Source organism: Pleurodeles waltl, chromosome 3_2, assembly GCF_031143425.1.
Source record: "Pleurodeles waltl isolate 20211129_DDA chromosome 3_2, aPleWal1.hap1.20221129, whole genome shotgun sequence".
NCBI lineage: Eukaryota > Metazoa > Chordata > Amphibia > Caudata > Salamandridae > Pleurodeles > Pleurodeles waltl.
In genome coordinates this window covers 129,872,532-129,890,452 of record NC_090441.1, presented here as the reverse complement: position 1 = coordinate 129,890,452, position 17,921 = coordinate 129,872,532, and the positions used below count along the sequence as shown (strand labels likewise).

Here is a 17,921-nt window from a genome sequence, read left to right as displayed (position 1 = left end):
GAAGACGGGCTTGATGTGTAGAAAAAATATAACAGGGGAAGAAGTTTTAGTGTTTTACAGGAGACAGCACAGAGGGTGGTCCGTAGCGATCATCATGGTGGAGGGAGTCGGATTACCATTTTGGCTGGAAACTTACCACAAGGTGCGGAGAGAAGGGAATGCTTGGTTAGGGGTGGGGGGGTATCTCAAGCTGAGAGGGAGGTATTCACTGAAAAGGCTTTGGTTGAAGACATGGGGTTCAAGCTGGGTTAGCTGACAAAGATGACTTGGTTAATAAAGATTTAACGCATGAGGTAAGTGGTACGGATACAGGTTCAGGTAAGTCAGAACTGACTCAAGTTGGGAAAAGTCAAGGTCAAGAAAGTAGACCTGATAATGAGAGTGCTGGAAGAAATGTTAAGAACAAAAAGCTTCCGTACATGGGAGTGTCGATGCCATTGGGGGCGCATCTCACTCAGACTTTGAAAGAAAGAATTTGCAGAGGAGAGTTCATTGATGTGTTTAAGCTTCTTCATAGGGAAGTCTAGGCTAAGAAAGGTTCAAAGGAAGAGGAGTGGGAGTTAGCACGTAGGCCCAAAGTACCTACTACAATCGAGAATTGGACTTCTGCATTTTTGCTATATGCCAGTGTTTATTGAGAGAGCTATCCAGACAGGTGTGTTACTTTATTTAAATACATGGACATTGTACGGAGGGCTCAAATGGATTTTGGCGGTTTTGGTTGGTTGAGAGATGACGAGGAATTTCGGGTAAGGATGGCGGTTTACCCAGATAAGGAATGTGGAGAGATTTATATTGAATTATGAATGCAGTGGCTGCGAACAGCACGGAGTGCCCCGGTCATGCATACTGCTAGCAGTCTGCCTTTACAATATAAGCCCTTTCAGGGTCGTCCCACCCAATATGGTGTGGGGAGTGCTTCACAAGGACAGCTGCCGCAAAATGGGGCGTGCTGGTCCTTTAACAGTGGTGTGTGTACAAGGCAGCAGTGTAAATTCAGGCATGACTGCTCCAGTTGTGGAGGTAGACATCCCGTTTTCCAATGTTTTGGAGGCATGCACTGGGGATGGCAAGGTTCACAGGGGAGAGGTGGTGACAGGGGTAGGGGCCTTATGCAACAGGTGGCAGGTAAAGGGCCCTATGCCTATTAACTTAGATGTCATGCGGTGGTGGTTAAAATTTTATCCAAAGGAGTCTGAGGTGAAAGTTCTGTTGTGGGGATTTTCTGAAGGTTTTGGACTTTGTTTTCAAGGGCCAAGAATTCGGAGGTGGGCAAGAAATTTGAAGTCGGCGTTGGATCAACCAGATGTGGTAAGGGCCAAATTGCGGAAAGAGCTTGATATGAATAGAAGTGTAGGCCCCTTTGACTATTGGCCGTTACAAAACCTGATGAATTCCCCCTTGGGAGTGGTGTCAAAGAAACAACAGGGCGAATTTCGTCTGATTCATCACTTGTCATGGCCTTTGGGGGCATCCATTAATGATTTTATTGTCCCGGAAGATTCTATGGTGCATTATGCCTCAGTTGATGAAGCAATTGCATTGGTGAAACAATGTGGGGCTGGGGCAGAAATGGCAACATCTGAAATTCAGTCTGCTTCCAGGCTCCTTCCAGTGCATCCAGACGATTTTTCTTTGTTGGGTATGCAGTTTGATGGTGCCATTTATGTTGACAGAATGTTGCCTATGGGTTGCTCGGTTTCGTGCTCATTGTTTGAAATGTTCAGTTCCTTTGTGCGGTGTTTTTTTCAGTCACGGACCGGTTATAAATTGGTAACTCATTACTTGGATGATTTCCTTTTGGTGGGTGCAGCTGATTCAGGATATTGTCAGTCAGCGTTGTTAGATTTTCAGAAAGCAATGCTTGAAATGGGTGCTCCATTAGCTCTGCGAAAAACGGAAGGGCCCACAACCTGTTTTAACTTTTTAGGAATAGAGTTGGATTCCCAGAAAATGGAAGTACGTTTATGATAAGGTACAGTTATTGATTGGGTTGTTGGAGGAGGCAGTTCAAAGACCTAAGTTGGAATTGAGGCAGGTCCAAAGTTTACTTGAGCATTTCAATTTTGCTTGTAAGGTGGTAAGAGTTGAAAGGGCTTTCTGTAGGAGGTTGGGTTTTGATATTAGTGGTGCGGTTTTGCCTCGTCATCATATCTGGCTTCTGCCCAGTGTCCGTGCTGATTTGAAGATGTGGATTTAATTTCTACAGGATTTCAATAGAGTAACAATGTTGGTGGAGGATATGGACTGGTTTTGGCAAGTTCCGATTTTTTCTGATGCGTCAGGTGCGCATGGTTTTGATTTGTTTTGGGATGGACATTTAGCTGCGGAGATTTGGCCGACGGAATGGAAGGCAGCCCGGCACAGCATTGCATTCTTGGAATTTTTCCTGTTAGTTGTGGCATTGTCCATTTGGGGTCACACATTAGCTAACAGAAATGTGGTTTTCAATGTTGATAATCAGACAGTTGTGAATCTGGTAAACTCTCAGAAAGCACAGGATGAGAAAGTGTTACGTCTTTTGAGGTTGTTCTTACTGCATTGTTTGAAGTTTAACATAATTTTCAAGGCCAGGTATGTCCCAGGCATTAATAATGATATTACTGATGAGCTCTTGTTCGCAGTGGTGAAGATTCCGTGGGCTTGCACTGGGTGCAGACGCACAGAAGACAGCAGTTCCTGGGACATTATGGGAGATGGGAATTTGAGAATGTTGGGTCTGATTCAGAAGTATATAGCTCCATCTAAACTGAAAAGTTATGATCAAGTTTTGCCTGAATTCATTAAATCAGGGGCAGTTAGGAGATTTAGGGGGGGGTTTGGCTAGTTAAGAAAGGCGAGAGGATGGAGTACATTTTATCGTGCAGCAGATCGATGTGGGATTGTCCGTGTAAGTATATCTGGTAAGTTGTCAGGCATTTCTTTTTACGGAAAGTATTTTGGGGATTACTATCCGATGGAGGGTGAAATCTGTAGAAGGATTGATGCGGGTTGGGCTAGGGAAGGGGGTACAAGGTGCGATCAGAGACGCCTTATCACGTCACATTTGTTGAAGGACTTGATATTGGTCTTAAAAGATGTTTGTTTTTCCCCATGGGAGGTGGTTTTGATGTCCTTATGCATGCCATGGCTTTTTCATGGAGCCTTTACATTCTCAGAGCTGTTGGCTTTAAAAGGTAAGGAGGGTATTTTACGCATGGGTATCAGGGTAAATAAAGGTGTTGTCTATTTGTGGCTACGGTCTTCAAAAGTGGATCAGCGCCAGATTTGCGTCATTACTTTTGACCCAAATTTGGCATAAACCTAACTCCATATTTATACTTTGGCGCTAGACCCGTCTAGTGTCAAATATGTGGAGTTAGAGTCATTTTGTTACTGTGGAAACCCACTTTGCGGCAATGAGAGCAAGGTAGGCGTTCCCGGGCACAAAATTACTCAAAGGCATTTGCGCCTTATTTATACTCCTGTGCAAAAATGACGCACGGGAGGAGGGCCTTAAAAAATGGCTCTAAACCTGTTTAGAGTCATTTTTTAACGCCTAGGTCAGGGCAGGCGTTAGAGGACCTGTGGGCTCATTTCCATGGTCTCTGACCATGGAAGCAGTCCACAGGTGCCCTTCCCTGCACCCAGGGACACCCCCTGCCGCCCTGGAGGACACCCATTGAAGGGGGGACCCATCTACGGTAAGTACAGGTAAGTAGAGGCAAGTAATATTTTATGGGTTTTTTAAGTGGCATGGGGGGGCCTAACTTGGGCCCCCCCTACATGCCACTGTGCCCAATGGCCATGCCCAGAGGACAGAAGTCCCCTGGGCATGGCCATTGGGCAGGGGGTCATGCCTCCTGCCTTTGCTAAGACAGGAGTCATTTCCATGCGGGTTGTGCGTCAAAAAATGACACTAGTCAGGTTAGAGTCAATATTTTTGACTCTAACCTTACTTGCACCATTCTTTGACACATAACCCCGAGTCTTCCCTATGCCTCCGCTGCCCGGTTAATGACGCTAACCTGGCTGTAGCGCTGGCTACCGTAATTCTTTAACCTCTTAGCTGCTGGGACTTTTCCCACCCAGTGCAGAGCCCTTTTTTTGGCTATTTGGGGTAGTTTGCGCTTAGGCCTTCATACCTTTTTGTCCACATAAGCTATCCACACCAAATTTGCATTCTTTTTTTCCAACATCCTAGGGATTTTAAAGGTACCCAGGGTTTGTGGGTTTCCCTGGAGGAGACCAAGAAATTAGCCAAAATACAGCTAAAATTTCGTTTTTACAAAAAAAATGGGAAAAAAGGGCTGCAGAAAAAGGCTTGTGATTTTTTCCCTGAAAATGGCATCAACAAAGGATATGTGTTGATAAAATCACCATCTTCCCAGCTTTCAGTAACAGACAGACTTGAATCAGAAAACCAAATTTTTCAACACAATGTTAGCATTTTACTGGGACATACCCCATTTTTACTATTTTTGGTGCTTTCAGCATCCTTCCAGTTAGTGACAGGAATGGGTGTGAAACCAATACTGGATCCCAGAAAGCTAAGCATTTCTGAAACGTAGACAAAAATTTAAATTCAGCTAGGAGTCATTTGTGTAGATCCTACAAGGTTTTCCTACAGAAAATAACAGCTGAAATAAAAAAATATTGAAATTGAGTTGAAAAAAACAGCCATTTTTCTCCACGTTTTACTCTGTAACTGTTTCCTGCAATGTCAGATTTTTTAAAGCAATATACCATTACGTTTGCTGGACTCTTCTGGTTGCAGGAATATATAGGGCTTGTAGGTTTATCAAGATCCCTAGGTACCCAGAGCCAATAAATGAGCTGCACCTTGTAATGGGTTTTCATTCTGTACCGGGTGTACAGCAATTCATTTGGTGATATATAAAGAGTGAAAAATAGGTATAAAGAAAACCTTTGTATTTCCAAAATGGGCATAAGATAAGGTGTTGAGAAGCGGTGGTTATATGCACATCTCTGAATTCCGGGGTGTCCATACTAGCATGTGAATTACAGGCCATTTCTCAAATAGACGTCTTTTTTACACACTGTCTTACATTTGGAAGGAAAAAATATAGAGAAAGACAAGGGGCAATAACACCTGTTGTGCTATTCTGTGTTCCCCCAAGTCTCCCGATACAAATGGTGCCTCACTTGTGTGGATAGGCCTAATGCTCGCAACAGGAAAGGCAACATGGACACATCACATTTTTACATTGAAATCTGACGTGTTTTTTGCAAAGTGCCTAGCTGCAGATTTTGGCCTCTAGCTCAGCCGGCACCTAGGGAAACCTACCAAACCTGCGCATTTTTTAAAATTAGACACATAGGGAAATCCAGCATGGGCTGACTTGTGGGGCTCTCACCAGGTTCTGTTACCCAGAATCCTTTGCAAACCTCAAACTTTGGCCACAAAAAAATACTTTTTCCTCACATTTCAATGACAGAAAGTTCTGGAATCTGAGAGGAGCCACAAATTTCCTTCCACCCAACATCCCCCCAATTTTCCTGATAAAAATGGTACCTCACTTGTGTGGGTAGGCCTACCACCTGCGACAGGAAATGCCACAAAACACAATGTGGACACATCACATTTTCCTAAAGAAAACAGAGCTGCTTTTTGCAAAGTGCCTAGCTGTGGATTTTGGCCACTAGCTCAGACGGCACCTAGGGAAACCTACCAAACCTGTGCATTTTTGAAAACTAGACACCTAGGGGAATTCAGGATAGGCTGACTTGTGGGGCTCCCACCAGATTCTGCTACCCAGAATCCTTTGCAAACCTCAACATTTGGCCAAAAACACTTTTTCCTCACATTTCGGTGACAGAAAGCTCTGTAATCTGAGAGGAGCCACAAATTTTCTTCCACCCAGCATTCCCCCAAGTCTCCCGATAAAACTGGTACCTCACTTGTGTGGGTAGACTTAGTGCCCGCAACAGGAATAGATCAGAAATCGGTCAATGTTGGTCCTTACATGAGGCAACTGTTGACCCTGGGGTGATCCATTCCTGACGCAGGCACTAGGTCAGGCACTCAAGTGGGGTAGTGTTTTTATCAGGACAGGTGAGGAATCACTGGGTGATAGGAATTTTGTGGATCCCAGCATATTCCTGTAGTTTGTGTGACAGAAATGCAAGAAAAATTGAGTTTTAATTCAACATTTCAGCTCTGTAGGGTATTCTGGTTAAGAAATCTTTTGGGAATGCACACAAGTCACACCTCTGTGGACTCCCCCGGATGTCTAGTTTCCAGAAATGTTTGGTTGTAGTATGTTTCCCTATATGGCCGCCGAGTCCAGGACAAAAAACACAGGTGCCCGCCTTACAAAACCAGTTTGTTTTGTGATAGATAATTTTGATGTCTCCACAATACGATTTGGGCTGTGGAATTTTGGGCTGAACTAAATTGGGGAGCTCCCAAGAAAGCACTCTCTCAGTGTGCTTGCCACCGCATTCACCTGCTCTCTGGGTTGGGCTAACCCGCTATTGCCCTGTTGCACAGTCTGTGCTCGCGAAGGGACAGCAGGACTGTCCTCATCACCTCCCTCATAATTACTGGAAGAGGAGTTATCGAATGGGACTCCTCCGACTGAAAAATCACGCCCAGAGTCTGCGCTATTGTCCTATCCCTCAGATGTTGTCTCAGTATCTGCTGTCTCAGTCTCTGATCCTACGTCATAGCTGTCCTCTATAACCCGAATGAGGGTGTCAGCAGCAGTCATCCAACGAGATGTCATCTCTGCTACTGGCTAAACTGTTGCTCTAAAACACTAGCCTACATAGACAGTCACAAAATTGCTGGTGCGTGTGCGATACGTGCAACAGTAGAGGTCACCTTACCTGCGTTTCTTCCCCCAATCAGCACGTTCTTTCAAGACACTCAAAAAACACCTTGTCACATACCATTCATTACAGTCTTTGGCACCTCCTGCGCCCGGTCCAACAATCATTATTGGTGCTCCCACTCCCATGTCCTCCTCCTCGGATTCCCTCATTACCACCCAGCAAAAGTGCCCTTCATCTCTCTACAGCCGCCCCCCACCCCTGCACCTACATTTCATTTGTATTATAGCACAGGTAATGGCTGACTTTACTAATGTACTCAGCTATTTACATAAAATATAGATTTGCTCTTTACAGTAGGCATTGAAACCTTCTGTGCTTCTTTATGGCACTAAAACTGCCACTACACAAAAATCTGATCCTTTTCTAGCAGAAATATAATCACAAGGCAAGGATAACTACAGGAGGTGGACGAGGGAGGAGCCAAGATGGCGACCGGGATGGAAGCCTAGTGTTTGAGCTCCGTCCCGGACTCGCCAAGTAAATCCTGAAGGGTGCCTCCGGAGCTCTTCCGACCCGCGTGACAAATAGAGACGACTCTGGAGTACCGGCCGGAGTAGGCAGTACCCGGCACCCGACGAATTGACGCTGCAGCCCCAAGACCCTCCCCGCAACTGAGACTCGGAACGCGTGGCACTTAACTCAGCTGCACTCGGAAGGGGACTGGCGGATTCGACCGGAGCTCACCCGGCGGGAGTCGGCCAAGGCCCCACCACGGGAAAAGTAATCTCCGGCGGAGAAGCGGAGCACCTGGCCCGCCCGCATCAGGCTGGGCCGGTCTTTGTGGACCCCCGAAGGGAGCCTCCTGGAACGCGACATTGCTTCCGGCGCTCTCGGGGTACGGAGAGGCGCCGGAACCCGAAGTGAGCGTCTCTCCTCGGTGGGAGCTGGATTGCCCGCCGGGCCCTACGGAGGTGGGGACTGGTGGGGACTGGTGCGTCCTCAGACGCGCAGGACGCCCGCCGGCTGGGGAACAATGGATTGACTCGGCGCTTCGTGGAGGACGGCGCTTTTGGGCTCCAGGAGTGAGCCGAAGCACAAAACAGCTCGGTGACAACAGCCGACCAACACAGAGGTGAGGAGGGGAAACAAAAAAAGGCTTGACTCCCGGCTGCGGGAGATATGTGAGGATCGGGACTGCTTCCCCTCCCCCTCCGATTCGCTGCCGTGTAGGGCGAGAACTGCATAGCTGCCCCTCACACGAAGCATCGCCCCCCACCCCCTGTGCTGGCTGCCAACAGTACACTAGAAGAGAGCCCACTGGCCCCGATCCCAGGGGCCAAATGAAGATATAAGGAGGCTGGTGAGAGCATGCGAAAACATAAGGCAGTGACAAGCTTACCACCCGTGGACGGAAATAGCTGGCGGCCCCCCACCCCGCTTGTGGGCCACTGGGACACGTGCAGAAGACTGAAGAGGCGGGCGGGCCCCCACTGAGGAGCGGACACCGGGGCCCCAGGCGGGTTGTTCAACTCCTCCCGGCACTGACTTTCGCTGTTAACACCGCTGTCCCCAAGCTGTGCTGCAACCACACAAAGTTACAGGTACTCTGTTATTCCAAGGGGTAAGCGGCATTCCTTTCACAGACAGCCTGAAGCCGGGACTGCGGACCGGGTGACGGCCCCCTCCCGAACGGCCTTGCGAACTAGCAGGGGCACGTGCTGGATAGCCTTGACAGTGTGCGGGCCCGGCTCGGCTTCCACCCCCCTGAATGGAACCTGGAAAGCAGAAGAGCACACACTGAACTAACAAACGGCGGTAAAAGGGCAATCGGCGGACAGGACTGTGCGGAGTAACACCTCGCTGCACCCCACAAAGTATCAATCAGACTAGCAAAATGGCAGGCAGGCCTAAGTCAGCCAAGAATCAAGATAGGAACACGCACAACGTGGCAACCAGCGACCAACAGGCAAACCCGTCCCTACAAACACTAGAAAGTTCGCTCGCATCACAATCCGCACAGCTCGAGAAAGTACTGCAGGCGATCATGGACACTAAAACATCCCTGGAAAGTAGAATAGATGCGGTTTCACACGACTTGAACTTGTTGAGGGTGGATCACTGCAAGTTGTCGGAGAGAGTGAAAACGACAGAGGAGGGGTTGGCCGAACTGACCCCCATGACCCAGGATAACCAAAAACAAATCCAACGCCTGGACGCAGAGCTGAAAGTGCTAAGGAGACGCACGGAGGAGGCGGAGAGCAGATCGCGCCGCAGTAACATCCGCTTTCTGGGGTTCCCTGAAAAAATGCAGCAACTCAGCATGGAAATATTTCTAGAACAATGGCTAATTAAAGAAGTATTAAACGGGGCCCCATCCAGGCTCTTCTCGGTGGAAAGGGTGCACAGAATACCGGGCAGACCCCCGCCCCCTGGTCAACCACCCAGACCATTGATCACCAGATTCTTGAATTATAGGGACCGAGATGCAATCTTACAGCAGTTCCGCAGCAAAGGCCCATTCAACTTTGAGGAAGCAGTCATTAATGCATACCCAGACTTCACTCAAGAGGTGCAAACACAACGGAACTCATATTTTAAAATCAAACAGCGCCTGCGTGAACACGACATTAAATACGCCCTACTGTTCCCAGCTAAATTAAGAGTGGCCACAGAAGACCGAACCCATATATTCACCTCCCCAGAGGATGCCTGGACATGGCTGCACACTAAGGGTCTGGTGCATTCCAGCGAGAGTACAGAGGGCGGAGAGGAATGGACCACACCCGACTCAAGGAAACGCTCCAAAAGACGCGCCAGGGGGTCGCCGTCGGCCCAACAAGTAGCTGAAGAAAGAGCAAAAGTGTTAAAAGAGACCCCCCTACTAACACAAAATAATTTTTAAGCAATCAGGGTGACCCCTGAGATTAATTCGGAGTCGGACACCGCCAGCACCGCCTCCACCATAACAGGAGAGCTGAGGGGACCGAAGGTCACCCCCAGAACAGCAGATTAACTTTAATAGTGTACAGATGCACCTCCTCCGCATCGGCAAACACGGAAGAGGGGCCGGGTGATGTTGATGTTGAAGGAGACCCCACTGACCTCCCCCAACAACGAGTATCTTTTAATTGTACACACATCTGCCGGTGGAGGGGACACTCAGGGAGCCGACGGGGTAGAGGGGCGCGGGGAGGAGGATCGTACACTCTGGAGGCGCCCAAAAAGTACTTGCAGATCAAGCCTGCGGACAGATGTGTGCCCCATAAAAGAGCCGAGGGAGCCGAGGGAGTATTCCAGTTTGTGAGGATGCCTTTTGGTCTGGCATCCGCTTCTGCGGTATTCCAAAGAGTAATGCAAGGAATACTGAACAATGTGATGAACACGTTAGTATTCCAGGATGATGTGCTGGTATGGGGAGAGAGCGAGCAGGCACATGATGAGATACTAGCAGTGGTATGAAGGAAGTTGCAGGATGCTGGGCTTACGATAAGCAGGAATAAGTGTAAATTCGGCGTGGAAGAGGTGGAATACCTTGGACATACATTAAATTATCAAGGCGTAAAACCTAAGAAGAAATTAATGAGTGCTATAGCAAAAGCTCCGGCACCACAAAACAAAGAGCAGCTGAGATCATTCTTGGGATTAGCTGAATATTACATGAAGTTTGTGGAACACTTTGCAGAAAAAGTACATGTATTAAGGAATTTGATGAAGAAGGGATGCCATTTTCAGTGGTCCAAAGAGTGTCAGGAGGCGTTTGAGGTAATAAAGGAAGCCATAGTTCAAGCTATTACACTTAAACCATATGATCCAGAGGATGAGACAATAAGTGTAGCGGATGCTAGCAATTACGGCTTGGGAGCAGCATTATTGCAAAAACATAAAGGAAAAGAGAGAGTGGTGGCATTTGCGTCACAAACATTGAAAGGAGCAGAGCCAACTTATTCGACGGTGGAAAAGGAAGCATTGGCATGCTGGTGGAGTGTACAGCATTTTCGAACATATGTGTGGGGCACAGTATTTGAATTGAGGACAGATCATAAACCCTTAATAGACATGTTCACCACCAAGGGGGCTGGAAAAGCAACTCCAAGAGTAGCAAAATGGATGTATAGACTACAGGAATACACATTTAGGATGAAATATGTACCAGGCATAAAAAATATTAACGCAGATTGCATGTCAAGGCTACCTGTGGATGATGAGGATGAATTTATTGAGGATGAATGGGTGGTGGCAGACATATCGGATACTTGGAGGGCCATTAATCAAGAAGAGTGGGTGAATGCTGTTTGGCGGGATGTGTTGCTGAGTAAAATTGTGAAAGCTTTACCGAAGTTAGCTGAGGTGGAAAAAAAACATATAGGTGCTGAATTTAGTGAGTTTAAGCAGGTGTGGGAGGAATTGTCTGTTATGGATGGTGTGCTGAGGAGAGGTGACAGATTAGTGGTACCAGAAGGGTTGAAAGAGAGAGTGCTAAAGTTAATGCATGAAGGACATGGGGGAATATCTGCAATGAAAAAAAAAGTTTGTGCAGATTATTGGTGGCCGGGTATGGACAAATGTGTGGAAAGATATGTAAGGAATTGTATTGCGTGCTCGTGTAGTGACAAGTCGCATGTGTTATCGGATACGAAGATTGACTCGCAAGAAATACCGGTGAGAGCATGGGAGCGGGTAGCTATAGACATATGTGGGCCGTTTGAGTATTTGGGTGGCCAGGAAAGATTTGCCATTGTCATGATGGACTATTATTCAAAGTGGCCTGAGGTGGCATTTGTAAGGGAGGTGAAGACAAGTAATGTTATTGCATTTTGTGAGGAAATATTTAGAAGGGAAGGGTGTCCCGGAGAAATGGTTAGTGATAATGGGACACAATTCACTTCGGGTGAATTTATGAACTTCCTCAAGATGTGGGGAATCAAACATTGTAGGATACCAGTTTACCATCCGAGGGGTAATGGTATGGTTGAGAGGTTTAATCGAGTATTGGGAGAAAATATTCAATTAGCCTTGTACAACAAATTATCGTGGAAGTCTCAAATTAGGGACATGTTGTGGAATTACAGAATAACACCACATAGTGTGACAGGCGAGTCTCCATTTTTATTATTGAAGGGAAGGAGGCCATGTACTATGGCTGTGCCAGCATGGATGGGAAGACATAAAGAAATGGTGGTTGATCATGAACAGGTCAGGGAAAGGGTAAGGACGTATCAGCAACAATATGTATCGAGACACAACAGTAAGGTTATAAGAAAACAGAAGAGGTATGAAAAGGGTGTGTGGGTGAGAGTGATGGTAGGCAGTGCGGTAAGGAAAGGGGAATCCAAGTTGTCGGAGCTGAAGAAGGTGTTAGACGTAAAAGGAAATTGCGTAAAGTTATCAGATAGTAATTGGTGGAATACAAGGAGGGTTGTGAGGTGTTCAGAGGTGGAAGTAAATGAGTGGTTGAAGGAAAAGAATGGAAGGAATGATTTCATGGAAAAGGAAAGGAATGAGGCACGATTGGGTAAGGAAGGGAGTGAGGCACGATTGGGTGACATGGATAAGGAGGCACGTTTGGAGAAGGTAAAAAGGGTGTATAAAAGATCAAGTGCTAGAGTAAAGGAGCCGTCAAGGTTACTTAGGGATTTTGTGTGCGGGTAGTGTGATATAGTTGGAATATTTGCATTAATATAGTAGGAAATTTGTTACATTGATATAGTTGGAACAGTTGCATTAAAAAAAAATATATATATATAAATTAATATTAAGATGTTCATGATATATTGGCCCTTATTTATACTTTTTGACGCAAAACTGCGCCAACGCAGTTTTGCGCCAAAAAAATTAGCGCCGGCTAACGCCATTCTGAAGCGCCATGCGGGCGCCGTATTTATTCAATGACGTTAGCCGGCGTTAGCCGCCGGCGCTGTCTGGTGTGCGTTAAAAAAAACGACGTACACCAGGCAGTGCCGGCGTAGGGGGAAAATGGCGTATGGGCGTCCACAAATGGTGCAAGTCAGGCTGAGGCAAAAAAATCACCACAACCCGATTTGCGCCATTTTTTTACGACACCCATCCCCCATTGAAATGACTCCTGTCTTAGCAAAGACAGGAGTCATGCCCCCTTGCCCAATGGCCATGCCCAGGGGACTTCTGTCCCCTGGGCATGGTCATTGGGCATAGTGGCATGTAGGGGGGCACAAATCAGGCCCCCCTATGCCACAAAAAAAATTAAAAAAAATACTTACCTGGACTTACCTTAATGTCCCTGGGGTGGGTCCCTCCATCCTTGGGTGTCCTCCTGGGGTGGGCAAGGGTGGCAGGGGGGGTCCCTGGGGGCATGGGAGGGCAGCTGTGGGCTCATTCTGAGCCCACAGGTCCCTTAACGCCTGCCCTGACCCAGGCGCTAAAATCCAGCGCAAATGCGGGGTTTTTTGCCCCGCCCACTCCCGGGTGTGATTTTTGCCCGGGAGTATAAATACGACGCATTTGCGTCGCAGTCATTTTTTTAGACGGGAACGCCTACCTTGCATCTCATTAACGCAAGGAAGGCGTTCACGCAAAAAAATGACGCTCTTTCCTCATACTTTGGCGCTAGACGCGTCTAACGCCAAAGTATAAATATGGCGTTAGTTTTGCGCCGAATTTGCGTCAAAAAAACGACGCAAACGGAGTATGAATATGCCCCTAAGTTTCTCCCAAGCTTGGTTGGCGTAGTTACCCAGACCTGGAAAAGAAAAACAACTCTGTTTTTCTCATACCTCAAACACTATAAAGAATACTTGAATTTTGTTTTCCGAATCAGTCGTTATGGGCAATGTTACATAAGGAGAAATTAATCTGCAGCAAATAAGACACCTTTCTTCAGGGCACAAAGACCTATTTAGAACAATCTTTAATTCTATATATTTATTATTTCTAACTGAAGGTGACACTCGTGACAGGCCCGCTTGTCCTTTGCAGCACTATGCATAACCCTTCCAGGCACGGGTGACCTCCCTGGCACCCACTGAAACGTTGCCAGATCCCAGCTGACTTGAATCATGCCACCGAGGAACCCTGATCCTCCCTCGCCCCGATGCTTGCCCTATCCCCTCAGCTTACATCCATCATGCCTCCATGGTGAAGATAATCATGCATCCCAATACGGCTCACACTGTCCAGACAAATTATTCGGGATCAACCCCTCCCCGCATCTCACACCGCAGGCTCCCCTCCGCTCACCGTTTCCTCCTGCTGTTCTCCTGGCTGGGTTCTCCCTTCACCCCGCGCCGGGCCAGCAGCAATGAGCTGACAGTAAACAAAGCCGCTGCCAGGCAACCAAGGATCGCGTCGTGTCTCCACGGCAACGGCAGCGCCACGAAATAAAGAAAGGACATGGGTGTGCAGAACACCTTAGAAATAAAGAAAAGCTATAGCAGTGCCGATAGCCATAGGCGTTAGCGGACTGGATGGGTTCAGGAGCTCAGTTATTGGGTGTTCCATATAACACGCACACCTACTTAGCACTACAGCTAAACACACCTACCACTGAGCAAATGATGATCCGAAATTAAACACACGCGTAACATAATCTATCTTTAAACAAATAGCTCAGAGTTCCAGGGGCGTAGGAGACAATACATTTCTGGGGGGGACAGGGACAGCCTTGTGGACTTTCAATCAACCCTATACAAATCGCCCGTTGTTTACGAACTGCAGGCTCCGATAAATATACACAATCATATATAATGGAAGTGAAATAGGGAGTCTGAAAGTATCTTTTATTGTTATTGCTAACGCGTCCGCCTATGTTAATTTATACACATCAGGACTCGTTTTAGGCCAATGAATCTTTGGGCCCAGTGGTGAGACACCGTAGGACGAGATAACTAATCAAAATATCAATCAATAGATCAATAACATTGTCAATGTTTAACATCAAAATATCTCTCACTTTAGACATTAACGAACATTCGGCGCAACCATGACCTTTCAGTCATGAATAACCACACCTTAATGGAGTTAATGAGTTTTATTCCCTATCGATTACAATCTAGTAGCAAAGGCATTAATCTCAAAGTCAATAAACAGGTAAGCACGATTATAAGATGGCAACCACAATAAGCTTTCGATAATGCAAAAATTAGTAACATGAATAATCAGATAGATATGAGCAGTTTATAACACATTGAACTTTCTAAGATACTAGTTCAGCATAGCACCACGTCAGTCACGTCAGTTTGTCAGTCGGAGTGAATACCTCGTCTAACCTCTAATTAGCATTAGCATGTTGGGCGTCATGCAAAACAATTTTGAACACCAATTTGGAAAACATCTAACTAAGGTCTCTATCAAAACATACAGCAGTTGGTACCTAGAAAGAAAGGCAAAATGAATTTCCATTAGCAATTATATAATTACCCTCCTCTGATTAGGTCAGCATTCAGGATCAGTCTTCGTCTTCAGGACATCAGTTAGATCGCCGTCAGTCTATCTAAGTTAGAGGCAAGAGACACTCTCCTCATAAGGAGGAAAATGTAAGGGGCAGTAATATGGGCAAGGATGGTTTGTCTAAGTCTCAAATCACAGAATAGTGTGACAGAGTTTCGGGATGTAATCAATATCATTCCCTACCTAATGCCTGGTTATTTCCTGTGTCATGGGTTTTTATCCCTTTCTAGTAATTCATTCCCCCAAATTCCTATTGGTCAGTCAATACACCCCATCATTGTTAACCTATCAAATTATACATTAAGTAATGCATTTGTCATCTCTTGATAAAATATTGGCTTCTGATTGGTCTTCATAATCAGTCTTCCGTAGGTGGCATATCCGGGGTTACTTCATCAGCTTGGCACACGTCTCAGGTTAAAAGTTCTCGTTCCCTTGTCTCATTGTCCTTGGAAGTATCTACAAATGTTTCGAGGCACAATCATTTTATACTAAAAGATGCTAGCATGCGGATGGGAAAATATCCCGATGTGTCGAACTAATACAGAGAGAACAATAGCTAGGTCATGGTTGTTTGCAAGTTTCTGCACACTGAAGAGACAGGAAAAATACGCTTTTAATATGAGAGCTACACAGCTTCTGCTTGACTCACGCTAACTTAAGATATACGAGTTTAATGAATGCAGTTCTATACGTTTTAATGTGCTCAGTTAGGCAAACTATAAACAATTATTCCTTACAGTTGACATTAGTTTATACATGTGAACGATTCTCCATTTTATGAATACGCTTTTAATAGATGTTTATTAATACAGCATTGTTAGACATAAGCATTTCACGTCTATAATATGTAATATCAAAATACGCTCTCTCAGTCCCTCCTCTGATGACGCTCGTCATCACAAATCTTTCAGGTTTTAACTTTTTGCCTTGCGCATAATGCGCATTTCAACATCCTTTCCTTTATGTGAGCTTTCCCATATTTCATTAAACATTTTCTCTCTTTCACTTTCTTCGTTTCTTTTGGTTCTGTTAGCCAAATTTCTTTTCACCTTTTCATTAATTTTGCATATTCCCCAAAATCCCAATAAACATATCAGAACAATTAATAATCCCATCATGATTTTTGCAAGTACCCCATTCCAAATGTTGGTAAACCAGCTTCCCACTCGGGCAATTCCCTTTCCAAATTTCTCCCAAACACCAAGTTCTTTTAGATCTTTCAAATCTGTACTATCTCTAGTCAGGTTAGTAAGCATGCTTCTAATTTTCTTACTATTGTCAGGTATATACTTGCAACAATGTCGCTCATTAAGCATTTTGCACACACCTCCACTCTTTGCTAAAAGAATGTCTAAAGCAAGCTGGTTTTGAAGAGTCATAGCTCTTTCTGCAGCAAGTTCTGTATCCATCAGGAGTATAGCTCCTGTGAAATTAGTCAGCATGTTATCCACAATAGTAGACAACTTTTGAATCTTCATAGAATTTAAGACAACCCCTATTGAAGGGATTATAGCTCCAAATATATCACCAATGACAGCCGCCACTGATTCTCGTTTTTGTCTGGTCTGTTGTAATTCAGACGTTTTAGGTAGTTGTTTTAAGTCATCAATCTGGTAAATCTTTGGGAATATTATTCCCAAATAACATGTCCCATACCATCCCTTAGGGAGACGGTAATACGCATTTAACCCACAGATGTAATAGATTCCAGGAATCGCTGGGTCTTGTCCATTTAACATAAAGGTCCATTTGCTCTGAAACAAAAACACATGCCTACATTCACTCGTTCCTACAAATAAATTATCTTGATCAGATTTTGGTCTATATATACAGAGTCTACCTACTTGTAATGCATCTATAGCTAACTTGCCTTGGGTTTTAATTTCAGTATAAGCATAATCGTTTGCATAAGTGCATTTTTCTAAACCTTTTTCTAACCTTTCCTTTAATGCTTTGCGTCTATCATCTGTGTGATCTAAAAAGCTTTTTTCTACAGGAGACAGTAAGCATGTTAAGTTATTGCGATGTGCATAAGCAGTTCCAAATGTTAATGTTGGCTCAAAGAATCCTCTAACTAATTTTATATCATGCTCTTTAGCTAACTTATTTAAGAATTCAATAACAGGCACAAAAGAAAACACAACATCCAAATTTGAATAAAAATATTGCACATGCTCTTGATCATAAAATCTTGTTAGTAGCAAGCTACAACTAATCCCATACGTAAGAGGGAGGCTATGATAAGTAACTCCCTCCTGCACAGATGAAGGAATTTTAGTACACACATAACAGTCTTTCGCATTCATAGTTTCCACATACTCATTCAGTAGGCGATAGAAAACATTAATAGAAAGCTCCCCGTTTGGGTTAGTTCCCTCATGCAGGTGTTTTGTGCCTTGCTCGAATTTCTCCCATGGTGATAGTTTATTAGTTGTAGTAGTAGTCTCAGGTTTTGAAGTTGCATTAATAGTTTCACTCTCTCTCCATGGCATTCCTACAATCACTCCCACAATCATTATTGCACATACAGCACCTATCATAAGTCCTAACCAGCCACACACTTTACTTCCCTTGTTACTATAAGCCATGTTTGTATAGAATCAAACAGTAGAACAACAATCAACTCTGAGTAGCAAACTCTTTCTGCGTAATTTACAGCGTTTTCACTCAATCCAGGACCCTTTTCGTCAATTCAGGTTAGCAGCTTGTCGTAATCAGGT

The 17,921-nt window shown here is 45.3% G+C and overlaps 1 protein-coding gene across 1 annotated transcript in view; it reads right to left on the bottom strand.

The window, feature by feature from the left end:
- TEKT1 (tektin 1) overlaps nt 1-14,072 on the bottom strand; it is a 221,429-nt gene extending 207,357 nt beyond the window's left edge. Inside the window, exon 1 of the mRNA XM_069226981.1 lies at nt 13,990-14,072. The gene's annotated coding sequence lies outside the window, so the exon portion shown is untranslated. The remainder of the gene's footprint in view (nt 1-13,989) is intronic.
- Nucleotides 14,073-17,921: the final 3,849 nt, after the last annotated feature.